Source organism: Crotalus tigris, unplaced genomic scaffold, assembly GCF_016545835.1.
Source record: "Crotalus tigris isolate CLP2741 ecotype Arizona unplaced genomic scaffold, ASM1654583v1 scf7180000018371.15429387391:27106975, whole genome shotgun sequence".
Classification (NCBI taxonomy): Eukaryota; Metazoa; Chordata; class Lepidosauria; order Squamata; family Viperidae; genus Crotalus; species Crotalus tigris.
The window spans coordinates 14,194,656-14,206,935 of record NW_024096970.1 but is presented as its reverse complement, the minus strand read 5'-3'; positions in this window follow the sequence as shown (position 1 = coordinate 14,206,935).

Below are 12,280 nucleotides of genomic sequence, written 5' to 3'. Positions count from 1 at the left end.
TTTTTTAAAAAAAAGCCTACAGTGATAGATTTGGGGACCCTAGATAATAATTTGTTGCAAAGTTCTGAGGCTGGTGAACTTTCAAGATGGCTAACATCTAGAAAAAGAAAATAATAGAAAAAACATAATCAAAGAACAAATAATACAATTGTTCACATTTTAAATAGGGCAATGACGAATCATTTTAAAAAATTTTCCATATAACAATTGGAATGGAATATTTTGTGTCTGAAACATTCTCTGATGGTACACCAGGTTATTTAGTTATATACACATTAAAACAGGGGTGTCAAACTCAATTTCATTGAGGGCCACATCAGCATTGCGGTTGCACTTGGGGGGGCAGGTGGGTGTGGCCTACTGGGTGGGTGTGGATTGAGTGGGTGTGGCCTACTGGGTGGGCGTGGCCAGATCTACATCATTCACGTCAAGGGTGCCTATGGGGGCCTGGGCAGATCTGAGGGTCTCTGGCAGAAGGGGATGGGACCAGGGCAAGTGCCAAGGCATGGTCCACTGGAAGACCCTCACTGTTCTTCTCAGGCCATGTGGGGATGATGGTGCAGGCTGCCCGGAACACTGGGCAGCAGAGGTCAAATGGCCAGCCTGGCCCTTGAGCACCCACGGTACCAAGCCCAGCCCCACTTCCCCAAGGTGGTGCCCAGCTGCACTTATTTCCTCCTCAAGGCTGCTGCTGCTGCTGCTGTGCTTGCTCTCCTTAGCCAGGTTGCTCATGATAGGTACAAGGGCAAAGTCAGAGGGAGACCCATTCCCTCTCCATGGGAGTAGATCTGGCTTTGTATCCAAAGCTTCCTTATCAATAGGATGGGAGACCCCCAGGATAGGCCAGGAGGAGGGGGCAAGGGGATGGTGAAAGGGCAGCAGGGCAGGACTAAGACAGGAGTTCCCTCAGACCCTCCCTCTCCTTCTTTCCTTTCTTCCTAAATACAGAGTATTGGAAAAATATTTGAGATGATGGATGGAGAAAAACAGGCAAGAAACACAGCTGGGGAGGTGTCACTCTTTGTGAAGAATGAAGAAATGCACCATCACCTGGAAATAGCCAGCACATGGCCCTCACCTACTTCACATATCTGGCTTGGTGGGCTCTGAAAGTGGGGATGCCATGAGCAGCGTTAGAGTCAACATTATCTGTGCAATGCCGCCCAGCCCCCCAGCCTGCCCGGTTTTGGCAGGCAGCGGGGCACTTTCCTCACAACCCCAAGAGGCTGAACTGGGCAGCACAAATCCAAAAACAAGCGCAATGCCACCCAGCCCCCAGCCTGCCCAGTCATTGTGCTTTTTTTTTATTCACACCACCCAGCTCAGCTTCTCGGCACTGTGAGGAGAGCGCCCCACTGCCTGCCAAAACCCTTCCCCCAGAGCCCATCAAGCTGGATAGGTGAAGTAGGTGAGGGCCATTTGCTGGCCACTTCCAGGAGATGGTACATTTCTTCATTCCTCACAAAGGGTGGCACCTTCCCACATGCACCCAGGAGACAGGGCCGACGTGGCAGGGGGTGGTCCCTTAATGTTTCCAGACTGTCTTGTGGAGCTAAAACTGAATGTGTTTCAGCATAGATGGCCACCACAAAATTGTGCATTGGCTCCCAGCTGGCCTGGACAGGGCCAAGGCAGAGGGGGGCCATTCCCTCATTGTTTCCAGAATGGCTTTGTGGGCCACATGAAGCCACTTCACAGGCCGCATCCTGGGCCCTGGGCCTTGTGTTTGACATGTCTGCATTAAAAGAATGTATCTAACTGTCTTCTACTGTAAATCTGACAGCTAAGATTCCAAATTAATTACTAAATAACTATATTTTGGAGTGATACAGGAAAAGTCCTCTAAAATATTTTTCCTCCTACTATTAATGTCCAAGCCAATTCATAATGGAAGGGTATCATACACATGTACAAAGGAGAGAGGCTTTAATATCCTATTGTGGCTGCCATCTTGGCTCTATTGAACCCTCCATTTCAGATGTCTCTGGTAACCCTTTATACAGCGTAATCATTGGGATAGTTATGAATTGATCAGGCGTGACCTCTGGGCAATGTTGATCTCCATTTTCTGGGTAGGAAATGGCTTGGAATTTCACCATCAACTGACCTGATTCATGTAGCTAGTCATACATTAGTTTTAATCTTTACCTTGGGGGAAAAAAAGATTGGAACAGAAGTTATGTAATTGGTAATGGTGGACACTTTTCATGCTTTGTCATAGAAAAACCACTTTCCCATAATTATAATGTTAATCAGGGCCACCAACTTCTGCAGGGAGGATGGACTGATTAAGATGATCTGCTCCATTAATGTGATGGACCAGAGACTTTGAAATGATGCATCTTCCAGTTATTTGAGTTTTGTTGAGTGTCTTGTCAGTCTTTGTGGTACAGATTTGAACAGAGAGTTGGACTACATTATTTCAGCTATCTAGTCCAATTCTCAAATTTAAAAAAAATCAAAATTATAGTATCATTGAAAGAACTGTTTAGCTTTTGCGTAAAGGAGAATTCACCACTTATTTGAAAATTGGTTCTAATATTCTTATAATTAGGATTAATTTTTCCACAACCTTCAGTCCATTTTTTTTCCTGGCCATTTAAGGGCATTATTTTGTGTTATTGTCCTTATCATTTGTCTCCTCAGACATTGTTGCTCAAGTCTAAATATACCAAGTTCCCTCTGGCTTTTGTCATAATATTTTATAATTTCTTGATCATTTCTGCGGTCCTATTTTGCACCTATTTTTTTTCTGAATCTTTTCTAAGATGCTTTAGAAAGGAAATCAAGTCACCCCTTCACAAATCTTTTGTAATTCAAAATCATGAATTGGAATAGGCTCCACAAATAAACGTGCAATAGGGAACGCAAAATGTAATTGGTTGAATATTTTCTCTTTCTATGCAGCCTTGGATCTCTTTGATCAAATAAGAAAAGAGGTCTTTCTGCCAAAGAGACTACAATTTCCAAACATGAACCATAGACAAACAAAAACAATTCATTGGTGCCTGACTACAAAGCACCGGCTTTCAGAATGCTGGCTAACTGCACTTTCTTAGAATTCCTAGAGAATCTGTCTTTGCACGCTTTTGAGGAACAAAGCAATGCTTTCCTCTATAAATGGCTTGTGGAGGAGGGCTTGGCATGACCACTTCCTACAGCTGATTTTATATTGCACTCTCAAAGTAAACTTCACCTCTGATTCAAGCAACTACCTGTATTTTTTATTCCCAGTTCAGAAACAAAAGCGGGGAAGATTCCTTTCTATTGTATTGCCCAGAGCTAGATAAGAGGTCATATCAGGAACTGACCAATGCAGAAAACAATGCTTACTTATTACTTCCAATTACTTGGAAATCATTATTATACATCTTAATAACACATTGGTCTTTTTGTCAGCCACATCGTACTGCAGATACATATTCAATTTGTATTTAGCTACAATTCCAATATCTTTTTCACACATATAATTTACTATATCTGCCTGATATTCCTTGCCCAATGCCTCTGCATTTGATTTTTTGTTGCTTAAATGAAGAATTTTGCATTAAATGTCCTGTTAGTTCCTGCCTACTACTCTAATGTATTATGCTCGTCCTATACTTGTTTCCACCATCTTCTAAAGCAGTGGTTCTCAACCTGTGGGTCGGGACCCCATTTGGGGTCAAATGACCATTTCACAGGGGTTGCCAAACAACGCAGTCTGCCATTTTTTCCCCTTTTCCTTAGCTGTGCTACTCCCTTTTATTCTATTGGCTTTTGAAAGCCAATAGAATAGACTCTCTTGAATAGAGTCTAATTCTATTGGCTTTCAAAAGCCAATAGGAATTGTCCAGGCTGTCTCTGCCCTGCTGAGCCCGCCAAAAGTCCCATTCTGCAAACGGTGCTGCACCAGTTGAGTAGTCCTCGACTTACGACCGGTTGAGTAGTCCTCGACTTACGACCGGTTGGGGGTCGCGGCATTAAAAAGGTTGAGAACCACTGTTCTAAAGTATACACAATTCCACTCACTTTTGTGGAAAAAATAGATTTGAGAAGGATTCTGTCTACTTTTTTATCCAAGTGATTAACAACATGAATATTAATCTTACAAATGAACGCAACAGTATCCCACCTGAAGCTTCATGCCAGGATGGTAAGGAATCATTAATGGGTTCTTAGTAGTAGTCAAGCCAACTGTCACTCCCTCTATAGACATGCAATTTTCCCATTTTTTCCCCCACAAAAGAGTTTTCTAAACTTTTGCATTACAGTCTGTTAATAATTTGCCTAAGTTAGCTCACTGATAGCATGCTGAAAATTTAACCAGAATTAGAATATGTGTAAGAAATACATTTCTAATCCAGTTTTTTTATTTTATTTTATTTTCATGCTAGCTTTCTTTCTTTTGAATCGGATATGTTAAAAGACTTTTAACATTCAGTTTTTCTTTGTCTCCTCTTCTCTGCATTTTTTAGTTTGAAAGAATTTGATTCTTTCATTCTACTGCATAGGTAGACCAGGCCAGAGATTTTCCATTCCTTATTTCAGGAAATAACTTCAAAAAAATAAGCATTATCTGTGTTTAGTTTTGCGTTTTAAATCATTCAGACAAAAGCTTTGTGGAGGAAATGCAAATGTCATGTGGAAGTTATGCCATTTGTCTTGGCCCAACTTGGGAATTTGCTGGTGATATTATTCTAAGTACTACTCAGTATTGTCATACAATTTTGATCTAGGTGTATTTAGAACAATAAATAAAGGAAATGTATTTAAAAGGATAGGAATCCCCAAAAGAATTATATTTCTCTCCACTTAGCAGAATTCTTTCAGAGTTTTGACATGGATGGAATAGTGACAGTTTACAAAGGACAAAAGGGAGTATTTAGGAACATATGGCTACTAAAGCATGAAAAGAGCATTCTCTATATTTTGTAGTTTTCAGATGCAACCTCAGGGAATTTCTGCAGCCATCTCGTAGGACAGTTACTGCACTGTTTCATGGAAAAAAGCTTTCTTCCTGCAGGACTTCAGTGGCAGCTAGACAGCTTCTGAAAAATCGAAAAGATGAAACTGACTAAAAGAAAGCTTTTGATTTATAAATGGAGAAAAATGTCAAAAGCAGTGGGTCAGATAGTTCTTTGGTAACTGATAGTTTAATGACTTTGTCTTAAATTCACACATGCTGACAATGTACTGAACAAAGATCAAGGAAGTGGGTCTGAGAAGCTACAGCACTACAATAAGCTTTGATTTTAAAGAAATCAGTCAAGACATCCTATTGTGCTAATCCCAGGGGTAACTCTGCCTTTGAGTGTATACTATAGAGGCTACCTAAGAATTAAAGATGCTGTTTGGCAATGTCCCTTTGACAGTGTCTCAAAAGAATATATGTGTACATATCATCCTTAGTTGTAATTGGTTAAATAAGAATAGGGTAGCTAAGTTTCAACATGCAACATATCTATGCTATGGTAGTGAGGAAAGCATCTGACCCAGGAACATGTGAAGGAAGATTAGAAAAGGCCAGATGGCAATTGTGATTATGGAATTAAAGTTTCCAATTTTATAGGTTTTTTTTAGTAATTGTCTAAGACATATGTCTAACATATGTACAAAGGTGTACATAGTTTAACACATATACAAAAAGTGCAGGGCTTTTATAATACTGTTGCAATCATAGTCTTGAAGGGGTTTTTTTGTTTGTTTTTTTGTTTTACTTCTACAGATTCCTTCCTGCCAAAGGTGTCCTGTGGAGTCCTCTTACAAATGGCCCCATTGGATTTAAGTCCATTGGATTTAATTCTCATTACATTTTGTAAACAAAATACCTGTATCATGTCTATGTATATAGATCCTATGGCTGTAACACTGTTCTCTGCTTGGCCATCTATAATTAATATTGTGGAGTCCTTGGTGTTCTTTGAGCTTGGCTCTTGTAGACATTTCATTACACAACTAAGTAACATCAACAGTGCTAGTGAACATGGGGTTTACTCTGTAATGAATATTTCTCAAAATTTACAACATAAGGTTATGAGAAAACCCTTGAAGAGATAAAACCTATCATATGTATGCTTGATTTTTTTCTATCTTGTTTTCTAAACACACTCATTGGTCCCTAGGAATAAGTAATGTTGCACATTTTCTTTCTCTAAGATGGTACAAAAGAGATTAAAGTAAAAGTGTTATTTTTCTTCCACAAACTTCATTATGTTGGATAATTTCTCATGGATAATGTAGAATTTTTCATATCCCATTTATTGATAAATGCAGTAATAAATGGTGGTATTCCAAATGCAAGGACTTCAAGATAACAAGAATTGCTTTTTATTCTGCTTCATCCTTAATTAAAGGATGAGGATTATTTGGATCTCCTCACTCCAGGCTACACCAGGTGATAAATAGAAGCATATATTTCAGTCAGTGCTGCTGGATTTCAGTGGCTTTCTATACCTTTATTATATCATTCTGAATGTTAGGCAAGAAAGGCTAGAGGCACTATTTTACAGCAATGCACCCCTTCTTGGAGGTTTGTTATCAGAAGATGATACAAAAATCTTTAAGCTTATCATTTTTATCAAGCTTCTATTTTTAACACATATAGGAAACTATTTGCATGTGTAGTTTAGTAAAATCAGAAAGTTAGAGATGCTCAATTCTTTTCTTCCTATAGAAATCAAGATAAGTTGTTTTTTTTCCTAAATCAATGTCTGATATCAATAGCAGCTTGGGTGACAAGGAAATTAAAGCTGAATACAAGCCAAATATGACACAGAACATCTGCAATACTTCTGTAGCCTTTATAAATTCAAAGGAAAAGTCTCACCCAGGGGATTGCCACTATTCATCTTGGCTGATTTCTGTGAATCAAAGCTAACTTGTACTGGACGGAGTTAGAATACTCAGTTTTCAATTTGAATATATATTTGTATTCAGCCCTTAATTTTATTGTCAAGTGTCAGTGTTGAATTGGTGAATTTGCATAGCTATGCTTAAATTGCATCAGATCTGACCACCATAGCACATGTCATTATATGTTTAAAGCCTGTTCTGAAATTCAATTGATCCTGTCAGATTATTGATTGGAACTCGTTATAAGCCGTCCAACAATCTGGGCTTTATGGTAGAGTGTCTAAATGGAAGCCTCTCTTCACTGCAAAACCCATAAAAGCTTGCTTGGAGTTTGTAAAAAAACACCTGAAGGACTCTCAGACTGTGAGGAACAAGATTCTCTAGTCTGATGAAACCAAGATTGAAATGTTTGGCCTCAATTCTAAATGTTAAATCTGGAGGAAACCAGGCACTGCTCATCACCTGCCCAATATCATCCCAACAGTGAAGCATGCTGGTGGCAGCATCATACTGTGGGGGTGTTTTTCAGCAGCAGGAATGGGAGAGTGGTCAGGGTTGAGGGAAAGATGAATAGAGCAAAGTACAGGGATATCCTCAATGAAAACCCAGTTCTACAGCGCTTAGGACCCCAGGCTGGCAAAGGTTCACTTTCCAACATGACAATGATCCTAAGCACACAGCCAAGACAACAGAGAAGTGGCTTAGGGACAACTCTGTGAATGTCCTAGAGTAGCCCAGCCAGAGTCCTAACTTGAACCCTATTGAGCCTCTTTGGAGAGACCTGAAAATGACTGTCCACAGATGGTAGCCATCCAACCTGACTGAACGTGAGAGGATTTGCAAGGAAGAATGGCAGAAAATCCCCCAATCCATGTGTGCAAAGCTTGCCATGTCATACTCACAAAAACTGAAGTTTGTAATTGCTGCCAAAGGTGTTTCAACAAAGTACTCAGTGAAGGGTCTGAATCCTTTTTGATGGCCATTCTAGGTTTTGAAGCTTTCTTTTGAGAGGATCAGGCTAGAACATAAAACATAGAATAATAGGGTTATTATTCAAGCATTTGGACAAATGATAGTCCAGTCTCTTTTTTAAAAAAACCTCCAATGATTGAGCACCCATAACTTTTGAAGGCAAGACGTTCCACCAACTGTTCTCACTGTCAGAAAATTTCTCCTCAGTTCTAGGTTGCATCTCGCTTTAATGATCTTCCACCCATTACTTCTTGTCCTGCCATCAGATGCTTTGGAGAATAGGTTGACCCCTTTTCTCTGTGACAGCTCCTCAAATAACAGAAGACTGCTATCATATCCCCCTAGTCCTTCTCTTTGTTAGACTATATGTATCTAATTCTGTCAGAGCATGCACAGTCTTATTGCGTGAGATAATCCAGGAGTAAACACAGTAAACAATGGTCTATAGTAAATGGTGGTTTATCTTATATTATCTACAATACCATACACCAGGAACAATATACGTACATGTGCTAATACAGCAGGATCCGACAAACCACAGTTACAGCAAGAAACAGAAGAGAGATAACACATCAGCCTTTATACAAAGGCTCTTAAAGAGACACAGACTCTGCTGATTCATTCCCATCATTACATTACATTATATAAGCTGGTTAGCTTTTAAATCAATACCTTGACAAATTCCTTCAATCATTCATCATATGAGTTAGGCTCCAGAGCCCTTATCATCTTTGTTGCTTTTCTTTGCACTCTTTCTTGGGTCTCAACATCTTTTTTGTATTGTGGTTACCACACTTGTATTCCAAGTGTGATCTCATTGTTTTATAAAGTACTATCATTTCATGTGATCCTAAAACTATCCCTCTGTTGATGCAGCCTAGGACTGCTTTGAATGTTTTGTCAGCTACAGCACACTATTGGCTCATACTTAATGGTTGGTCTATCAGTTAGTCTTCTATTAACTATGATTCCTCTCACAGTTATTACTGTTGAACCAGGTACCACCTATTCTATACCTATCCATTGGTTTTCTTGTCTATATGTATGACTCTTACTTTTCTCACCACTAAACTGCATTTTGTTGGGTAGGGTCCAATATTCAAGTCTGTCTTTTGTATTTCAACTTTCTCTTCTAAAGTGTTAGCTATTTTCCCCAGTTTGATATTATCTATAAATTTTATGAATTGCCTTCTATCCTATCATCTAGATTATTTATGAATATATTGAATAGCACTGGGCCCAAAACAAAAACTTGAGGTACCCCACTGCTTGCTTTCCTCTATGTAGAAATAGTCCCATTAAGGGCTATGTGCTGAGTCAGTTGCCAGTTGCAAATCCATCTGGTTGATGGTACTGTTTATCCCACATTGTTCTATCTTATCAAGAAATGGGTTGTGGTCTACTTTGTCAAATGCTTTACTGAAGTCTAAAGCTAGAATTAGTTATTTCAAAAATATTTTTAACAATTTGAATGCAGTAATCTTGATACAGAGTATTTCTCAATAAAGTATAATTGTTAATGAAAAGAGGCAGGAAATTGTCACAGTTATGAAATAAGCTCTAGAGCACTGGTGTCAAAGTAGATAGTGTCATGTGACATATTACAACTTTTTTTGGCTTTGCGGAGCTGAGGTGGGCATGGCTTGCATGTGACATATCCGGCCCGCAGGCCACCAGTTTGACACCCCTGCTTAAGGCCTTCTGAAATGTATTTTTCTAATGCCTTCTCCATTATTTGCAGCTGCTTTATATCCTCTATCAAATTTAGCAGCTACTTTGCTTAGGAATTAAATGCAAAACAAATGAACTCTGTTTGATTTTTAAAGGGTTTAGTTATCATTGCCCAAACATTTCTAATCTTTATCAAATATTTGCCAAGGGAATTACAGTATCTTCAACTTGTTGTAGACTAAATTTCAAATAAAGACTGCTCACAAAGTACCTGCATTGATTATATGCCTAGGAAATTGATGATACTAATTCTCTTTCCACAATTATTGAAATATTAAGAAAATATGTCTTAGGTCACCTTTTAACTGTAGATTTGGGATGCTTAGGATTTAATGTCATTCATTCAAAATAGAAAAATGCTCTCTGAGATATATCTAAGACCAAAACAAATAAACTGAAAGTACTTATTATGCAAACCTACAATATATTTCTAGTGCTTGTGCCATCAGAAGCTTTGTAGATATTTCAGAGCATGCTTTTATTTGCAGGCAACTCTCCCTAATGCAGACACAGATTTGCACCTATGGAACCAGGTTCTTTCCCTAAGTAATAGTTTAAACAAATGTTGAAAAGAGTTTAAAACAATCATAAACTGAACTTATATGATTCAATTACAATTTACAGGAATGGGGAAACAGCATTCAAGATTGATTGTTCCAATGTGGGGTAGCTCAGTCCTGACAGCTTTCTCCCATGTATTTTAACATCTATGTGAAGTCGCTGAGAAAGTCATCAGTGTGAGCTTCCAGGGTGAGCTGTCACTAGTATGCTGATGATGCTTAGCTGTAGTTTGCCACCTAGGCCAGTCAAAGAGTCCATAGAAAGCTTGGGCCAGTACCTGGAAACTTTTAGGGTATGGATGGGACAAAATAAGCTAAAGCTTAACTTCCTCCAAGACTGATACATCAGTGATCATTCAGAAATATAATTCTTAGTATTTACTCTGAACTGGGTCACACTTCCCTCATAGGAGTTTGTGCATGACTTGATGGTCCTCTTGTACAAACAGCTACTGTTTCAAGAGCAAATGGAGAAGATGGCTGGGAGAGGGACTTTGCCCTTCTTTGGTTGGCATATCTACCTGGACCAAAATACCCTGGTATCAATAACTCTTGCCTTGATCACCACCCAATTGGATTATATATACATCATAAAGCATTTGAAGATGACCTGGAAGCTATAACTGGCTCAAAATGTGATTGTGAGCTTACTACCTGAACACTCATGGCAATTTAGGACGCATCTCTCCTGAAGTTGCTTCACTGGTTATAACCATACTGTATATAATGTAGCTTTGGGGTACATCAAGAATCATCTTGCCACAGTTAAATCTGTCTATCTGGTGAAAACCTCTTGAGAAAACCTGCTAAGAGTCTCTCTGTGTTTAAAATCAGAAGGGCATTAATGTACTTTGCCTTCCACCCATACATATACAGGCATTTTAAAACTTCACAAACTTTCTCTACTTTATCACATTTGAAAGATCTTTGGAGACAGTTCTATCTCATCAAGTCTTCACCCAAGTCAAGTATTAATGTTGGTGTATGTCTGTGTAGGAAAGAAAAATTGATAAAATGTGTCTCTGTATGTTATTCTGACATAGGTTCAAATTAAATTAAGAATAAGGAATGTTTCAAATTCTTACTCATGTAGTCTAAAACATTAAAAGGTAAGCATGATTACTTAATCACCAACATCATTAACCTTTTAGATAGCCAGCGTAGTAGAAATATGAAGTTAAAGTGCATATTCAATGATGCTGAACATATCTGTGAAGGTCTAATATTCATTTATTTGATAAGATGATATACAAGTCTATAGATTTTTCACATGATTTGTGTACTTTATGCTGACAGTCACTGTGTGTGCATGACAATTTCCCCACAAAAAACTGAGTTCATTGGATGAACAAGTATATGTGCATATCTATGTGTACATGTTAAAAAATATAATGTATACTTCATTTTGCTTGGAATCTGTGGATAAGGAGCCAGAACTCTTACTAGTTCCTCTATCCATCTAGAACAACTGCACATTCTAATACTGTTTATATCTGATTAATATCACAACACTATAATATGTAGGTTACATATTATCCTATATGTATCATCCTATATGAATTGTTGGTATTAAATTTAATTTAGCTTGCTTATGTATATAGGAAATACCAGATATTTACCACTTTCAGTTTAGTTAATTTTTTTAAAAAAAATTGCACATTATTAGCAGTCTTCTTTAGTATCCTTCTTTCCTTTTTTGTAATCTCTGTTTCATGAAATAGTCTCCTTTCATGAGATAATTGTATATGGAAGATGATGATGATGGTGGTGGTGGTGGTGGTGGTGATGGTGGTGGTGGTGGTGGTGGTAGTGGTGGTGATCAATCATTGTGGGTTCAATTAGATGAGATTACTCCAAAAACATTTGATGGTCATTTTGCTCTTTTGTTTCTGTCGATTTATATCATACATACAGTATGAGATCAGAGTGCACCAATATTATTTACTTAAAACCTAAACTTAAACTGGAATCATAAGCTTACAAGGCTTGCAATCAATGACAGATTAAGTGGAGGGTATACAACTAGTGTCCTTATACTGAGACTGCCTGAAGATTTTGGATTATAGTTTATGGGTAGGTATGTATAGAAGCAGGGCCTCTATACTTTTTTCCAAGTAATATGTAATAAAGGAAAAGTTGGCAGAGAGGGACAAAAAGAAATAAAGTTATTGTGTTTTTAAAAG